Raw genomic sequence first — 8,187 nt, forward strand, 5'->3', positions numbered from 1 at the left:
ATCTCAACCATCACTCTAGATATATCTCAACCATCACACTAGAGGTACCTCAACCATCACACTAGAGGTATCTCAACCATCACACTAGAGGTATCTCAACAATCACACTAGAGGTATCTCAACCATCACACTAGAGGTATCTCAACCATCACACTAGAGATATCTCAACCATCACACTAGAGATATCTCAACCATCACACTAGAGATATCTCAACCATCACACTAGAGGTATCTCAACCATCACACTAGAGGTATCTCAACCATCACACTAGAGGTATCTCAACCATCACACTAGAGATATCTCAACCATCACACTAGAGGTATCTCAACCATCACACTAGAGGTATCTCAACCATCACACTAGAGGTATCTCAACCATCACACTAGAGATATCTCAACCATCACACTAGAGATATCTCAACCATTACATCACACTAGAGATATCTCAACCATCACCATCACACTAGAGATATCTCAACCATCACCATCACTCTAGAGGTATCTCAACCATCACACTAGAGGTATCTCAACCATCACACTAGAGGTACCTCAACCATCACACTAGAGATATCTCAACCATCACACTAGAGATATCTCAACCATCACACTAGAGATATCTCAACCATCACACTAGAGGTATCTCAACCATCACTCTAGAGATATCTCAACCATCACACTAGAGGTACCTCAACCATCACACTAGATGTATCTCAACCATCACACTAGAGGTATCTCAACCATCACACTAGAGATATCTCAACCATCACACTAGAGGTATCTCAACCATCACTCTAGAGATATCTCAACCATCACACTAGAGGTACCTCAACCATCACACTAGAGGTATCTCAACCATCACACTAGAGGTATCTCAACAATCACACTAGAGGTATCTCAACCATCACACTAGAGGTATCTCAACCATCACACTAGAGATATCTCAACCATCACACTAGAGGTATCTCAACCATCACACCAGAGGTATCTCAACCATCACACTAGAGGTATCTCAACCATCACACTAGAGGTATCTCAACCATCACACTAGAGGTATCTCAACCATCACACTAGAGATATCTCAACCATCACACTAGAGGTATCTCAACCATCAAACTAGAGGTATCTCAACCATCACACTAGAGGTATCTCAACCATCACACTAGAGGTATCTCAACCATCACACTAGAGATATCTCAACCATCACACTAGAGGTATCTCAACCATCACCATCACACTAGAGATATCTCAACCATCACACTAGAGATATCTCAACCATCACACTAGAGGTATCTCAACCATCACACTAGAGGTATCTCAACCATCACACTAGAGGTATCTCAACCATCACACTAGAGATATCTCAACCATCACACTAGAGGTATCTCAACCATCACACTAGAGGTATCTCAACCATCACACTAGAGATATCTCAACTATCACCATCACATTAGAGGTATCTCAACCATCACACTAGAGATATCTCAACCATCACACCATCACACTAGATGTACCTCAACCATCACACTAGAGATATCTCAACCATCACACTAGAGATATCTCAACCATCACCATCACACTAGAGATATCTCAACCATCACCATCACACTAGAGGTACCTCAACCATCACACTAGAGATATCTCAACCATCACACTAGAGATATCTCAACCATCACACTAGAGATATCTCAACCATCACCATCACACTAGAGATATCTCAACCATCACACTAGAGATATCTCAACCATCACCATCACACTAGAGGTACCTCAACCATCACACTAGAGATATCTCAACCATCACACTAGAGGTATCTCAACCATCACACTAGAGGTATCTCAACCATCACACTAGAGGTATCTCAACCATCACACTATAGATATCTCAACCATCACACTAGAGATATCTCAACCATCACACTAGAGGTACCTCAACCATCACACTAGAGATATCTCAACCATCACCATCACACTAGAGATATCTCAACCATCACACTAGAGATATCTCAACCATCACACCAGAGGTATCTCAACCATCACACTAGAGATATCTCAACCATCACACTAGAGGTACCTCAACCATCACACTAGAGGTATCTCAACCATCACACTAGAGGTATCTCAACAATCACACTAGAGGTATCTCAACCATCACACTAGAGGTATCTCAACCATCACACTAGAGATATCTCAACCATCACACTAGAGGTATCTCAACCATCACACCAGAGGTATCTCAACCATCACACTAGAGGTATCTCAACCATCACACTAGAGGTATCTCAACCATCACACTAGAGGTATCTCAACCATCACACTAGAGATATCTCAACCATCACACTAGAGGTATCTCAACCATCACACTAGAGGTATCTCAACCATCACACTAGAGGTATCTCAACCATCACACTAGAGGTATCTCAACCATCACACTAGAGGTATCTCAACCATCACACTAGAGGTATCTCAACCATCACACTAGAGGTACCTCAACCATCACACTAGAGATATCTCAACCATCACCATCACATTAGAGGTATCTCAAACATCACACTAGAGATATCTCAACCATCACCATCACACTAGAGATATCTCAACCATCACACTAGAGGTATCTCAACCATCACACTAGAGATATCTCAACCATCACACTAGAGATATCTCAACCATCACCATCACATTAGAGGTATCTCAACCATCACACTAGAGATATCTCAACCATCACCATCACACTAGAGATATCTCAACCATCACACTAGAGATATCTCAACCATCACCATCACACTAGAGATATCTCAACCATCACCATCACACTAGAGGTACCTCAACCATCACACTAGAGATATCTCAACCATCACCATCACACTAGAGATATCTCAACCATCACACTAGAGATATCTCAACCATCACACCAGAGGTATCTCAACCATCACACTAGAGGTACCTCAACCATCACACTAGAGGTATCTCAACCATCACACTAGAGGTACCTCAACCATCACACTAGAGGTATCTCAACCATCACACTAGAGGTATCTCTACCATCACACTAGAGGTATCTCAACCATCACACCAGAGGTATCTCAACCATCACACTAGAGGTGTCTCAACCATCACACTAGAGGTATCTCAACCATCACACTAGAGGTATCTCAACCATCACACTAGAGGTACCTCATCCATCACACTAGAGGTATCTCAACCATCACACTAGAGGTATCTCAACCATCACACTAGAGGTATCTCAACCATCACACTAGAGGTATCTCAACCATCACACCAGAGGTATCTCAACCATCACACTAGAGGTACCTCAACCATCACACTAGAGGTATCTCAACCATCACACTAGAGGTACCTCAACCATCACACTAAAGGTATCTCAACCATCACACTAGAGGTATCTCAACCATCACACTAGAGGTATCTCAACCATCACACTAGAGGTATCTCAATCATCACACTAGAGGTATCTCAACCATCACTCTAGAGGTATCTCAACCATCACACTAGAGGTATCTCAACCATCACACTAGAGGTATCTCAACCATCACACTAGAGGTATCTCAACCATCACACTAGAGGTATCTCAACCATCACACTAGAGGTATCTCAACCATCACACTAGAGGTATCTCAACCATCACACTAGAGATATCTCAACCATCACACTAGAGATATCTCAACCATCACACTAGAGGTACCTCAACCATCACACTAGAGGTATCTCAACCATCACCATCACATTAGAGATATCTCAACCATCACACTAGAGGTACCTCAACCATCACACTAGAGATATCTCAACCATCACCATCACATTAGAGATATCTCAACCATCACACTAGAGGTATCTCAACCATCACACTAGAGATATCTCAACCATCACCATCACATTAGAGATATCTCAACCATCACACTAGAGGTACCTCAACCATCACACTAGAGATATCTCAACCATCACCATCACATTAGAGATATCTCAACCATCACACTAGAGGTATCTCAACCATCACACTAGAGATATCTCAACCATCACACTAGAGGTACCTCAACCATCACACTAGAGGTATCTCAACCATCACACTAGAGGTATCTCAACCATCACACTAGAGGTATCTCAACCATCACCATCACATTAGAGGTATCTCAACCATCACACTAGAGATATCTCAACCATCACACTAGAGGTACCTCAACCATCACACTAGAGGTATCTCAACCATCACACTAGAGATATCTCAACCATCACACTAGAGGTACCTCAACCATCACACTAGAGGTATCTCAACCATCACACTAGAGATATCTCAACCATCACCATCACATTAGAGGTATCTCAACCATCACACTAGAGATATCTCAACCATCACACTAGAGGTACCTCAACCATCACACCAGAGGTATCTCAACCATCACACTAGAGGTATCTCAACCATCACACTAGAGATATCTCAACCATCACACTAGAGGTACCTCAACCATCACACTAGAGGTATCTCAACCATCACACTAGAGATATCTCAACCATCACCATCACATTAGAGGTATCTCAACCATCACACTAGAGATATCTCAACCATCACACTAGAGGTACCTCAACCATCACACTAGAGGTATCTCAACCATCACACTAGAGATATCTCAACCATCACACTAGAGGTACCTCAACCATCACACTAGAGGTATCTCAACCATCACACTAGAGATATCTCAACCATCACCATCACATTAGAGGTATCTCAACCATCACACTAGAGATATCTCAACCATCACACTAGAGGTACCTCAACCATCACACCAGAGGTATCTCAACCATCACACTAGAGGTATCTCAACCATCACACTAGAGATATCTCAACCATCACACTAGAGGTACCTCAACCATCACACTAGAGGTATCTCAACCATCACACTAGAGATATCTCAACCATCACCATCACATTAGAGGTATCTCAACCATCACACTAGAGGTACCTCAACCATCACACCAGAGGTATCTCAACCATCACACTAGAGGTATCTCAACCATCACACTAGAGATATCTCAACCATCACACTAGAGGTACCTCCACCATCACACTAGAGGTATCTCAACCATCACACTAGAGATATCTCAACCATCACACTAGAGGTACCTCCACCATCACACTAGAGGTATCTCAACCATCACACTAGAGATATCTCAACCATCACCATCACATTAGAGATATCTCAACCATCACACTAGAGGTACCTCAACCATCACACTAGAGATATCTCAACCATCACACTAGAGGTACCTCAACCATCACACTAGAGGTATCTCAACCATCACACTAGAGGTATCTCAACCATCACACTAGAGACATCTCAACCATCACCATCACATTAGAGGTATCTCAACCATCACACTAGAGATATCTCAACCATCACACTAGAGGTACCTCAACCATCACACTAGAGGTATCTCAACCATCACACTAGAGATATCTCAACCATCACACTAGAGGTACCTCAACCATCACACTAGAGGTATCTCAACCATCACACTAGAGATATCTCAACCATCACCATCACACTAGAGGTATCTCAACCATCACACTAGAGATATCTCAACCATCACACTAGAGGTACCTCAACCATCACACCAGAGGTATCTCAACCATCACACTAGAGGTATCTCAACCATCACACTAGAGATATCTCAACCATCACACTAGAGGTACCTCAACCATCACACTAGAGGTATCTCAACCATCACACTAGAGATATCTCAACCATCACCATCACATTAGAGGTATCTCAACCATCACACTAGAGATCTCTCAACCATCACACTAGAGGTACCTCAACCATCACACCAGAGGTATCTCAACCATCACACTAGAGGTATCTCAACCATCACACTAGAGATATCTCAACCATCACACTAGAGGTACCTCCACCATCACACTAGAGGTATCTCAACCATCACACTAGAGATATCTCAACCATCACACTAGAGGTACCTCAACCATCACACTAGAGTTATCTCAACCATCACACTAGAGGTATCTCAACCATCACACTAGAGATATCTCAACCATCACACTAGAGGTATCTCAACCATCACACTAGAGGTATCTCAACCATCACACTAGAGCTATCTCAACCATCACACTAGAGTTATCTCAACCATCACACTAGAGGTATCTCAACCATCACACTAGAGGTATCTCAACCATCACACTAGAGGTATCTCAACCATCACACTAGAGGTACCTCAACCATCACACTAGAGGTATCTCAACCATCACACTAGAGATATCTCAACCATCACTCTAGAGGTATCTCAACCATCACACTAGAGGTATCTCAACCATCACACTAGAGATATCTCAACCATCACACTAGAGATATCTCAACCATCACTCTAGAGGTATCTCAACCATCACACTAGAGGTATCTCAACCATCACACTAGAGGTATCTCAACCATCACACTAGAGGTATCTCAACCATCACACTAGAGGTACCTCAACCATCACACTAGAGGTATCTAAACCATCACTCTAGAGGTATCTCAACCATCACACTAGAGGTATCTCAAACATCACACTATAGGTATCTCAACCATCACACTAGAGGTATCTCAACCATCACACTAGAGATATCTCAACCATCACACTAGAGGTATCTCAACCATCACTCTAGAGATATCTCAACCATCACCATCACACTAGAGATATCTCAACCATCACCATCACACTAGAGGTATATCAACCATCACACTAGAGGTATATAAACCATCACTCTAGAGATATCTCAACCATCACACTAGAGATACATCAACCATCACCATCACACTAGAGATATCTCAACCATCACCATCACACTAGAGGTATCTCAACCATCACCATCACACTAGAGGTATATCAACCATCACACTAGAGGTATATCAACCATCACTCTAGAGATATCTCAACCATCACTCTAGAGATATCTCAACTATCACACTAGAGATATCTCAACCATCACCATCACACTAGAGATATCTCAACCATCACCATCACACTAGAGATATCTCAACCATCACACTAGAGGTATCTCAACCATCACACTAGAGGTATTTCAACCATCACACTAGAGGTATCTCAACCATCACACTAGAGGTACCTCAACCATCACTCTAGAGGTATCTCAACCATCACACTAGAGGTATCTCAACCATCACACTAGAGGTATCTCAACCATCACACTAGAGGTATCTCAACCATCACACTAGAGGTACCTCAACCATCACACTAGAGGTATCTCAACCCCTGGTATCCATAAAGTCTCTCTAAGGAATAGCATTTCAGGGCACCAGAGAGAGAGACAGCTAGCCATCTCATTACGGGCGTATATATCTATTGGATAAGCATTAAGTCAGTCAGTCAGTCATGTGGCCAAAATATGTCCTCTCTCTTGCATGACCAGGTAAAGTCAGAGTCAGTGTTGTCTGGGCAACAGCCTCAGTTATGTAACATCATATGACACTGTGTAAACAAAGCGCCCACAGCAGGAGTGTGTTCTCTTTCCATCCCTTCAATGCCTGCTGTGGAGAATAGATGGAAATAGACAGCTCGATCACGTTAGCTCAAATCCATACACACATCTACTCTGGCGTGGAGTGTACAGTCGTTCCCTCAATCAACCCTGCAGTAGTGCAGCAGGGACACGATAAAAAGACAATTCTCTAGAAACAAATTCTATAACACAGTAGTGGACGTTCATGGCGTCGTAATTGACAACAATAGGAGCAGCTACACACGGCAAGTTGCAGCCCTGATTAAACATGCTGAATAGTTTGATAGGGATCCTAACAGCTGTTTGTTCTGTGGTTTCAGATATAACGGTGTTTAAATAGAAAACTGTGCCGTGTGTTTATGGTAGCTCTTATCACTGGAAGACAGTGATTATTATTGTGAATTTATGTTTCAAGTGTTATATGTCACATGCACAAGTAAAGTAGCAGTCCAGTGTTCAATATCAAAATAGTATAACTAATGAAAAAACACAGGAGAAACAAGAGAGGAAGCTAAAACAGGGTCAGTACCAAATGGACAATGTGCAGGGATAGTGGAGTATTGAGGTGTATGTGTACAATGTACAGGGATAGTGGAGTATTGAGGTGTATGTGTACAATGTGCAGGGATAGTGGAGTATTGAGGTGTATGTGTACAATGTGCA

This window comes from Salmo trutta, chromosome 34 (genome assembly GCF_901001165.1).
Source record: "Salmo trutta chromosome 34, fSalTru1.1, whole genome shotgun sequence".
NCBI classification, from domain to species: domain Eukaryota; kingdom Metazoa; phylum Chordata; class Actinopteri; order Salmoniformes; family Salmonidae; genus Salmo; species Salmo trutta.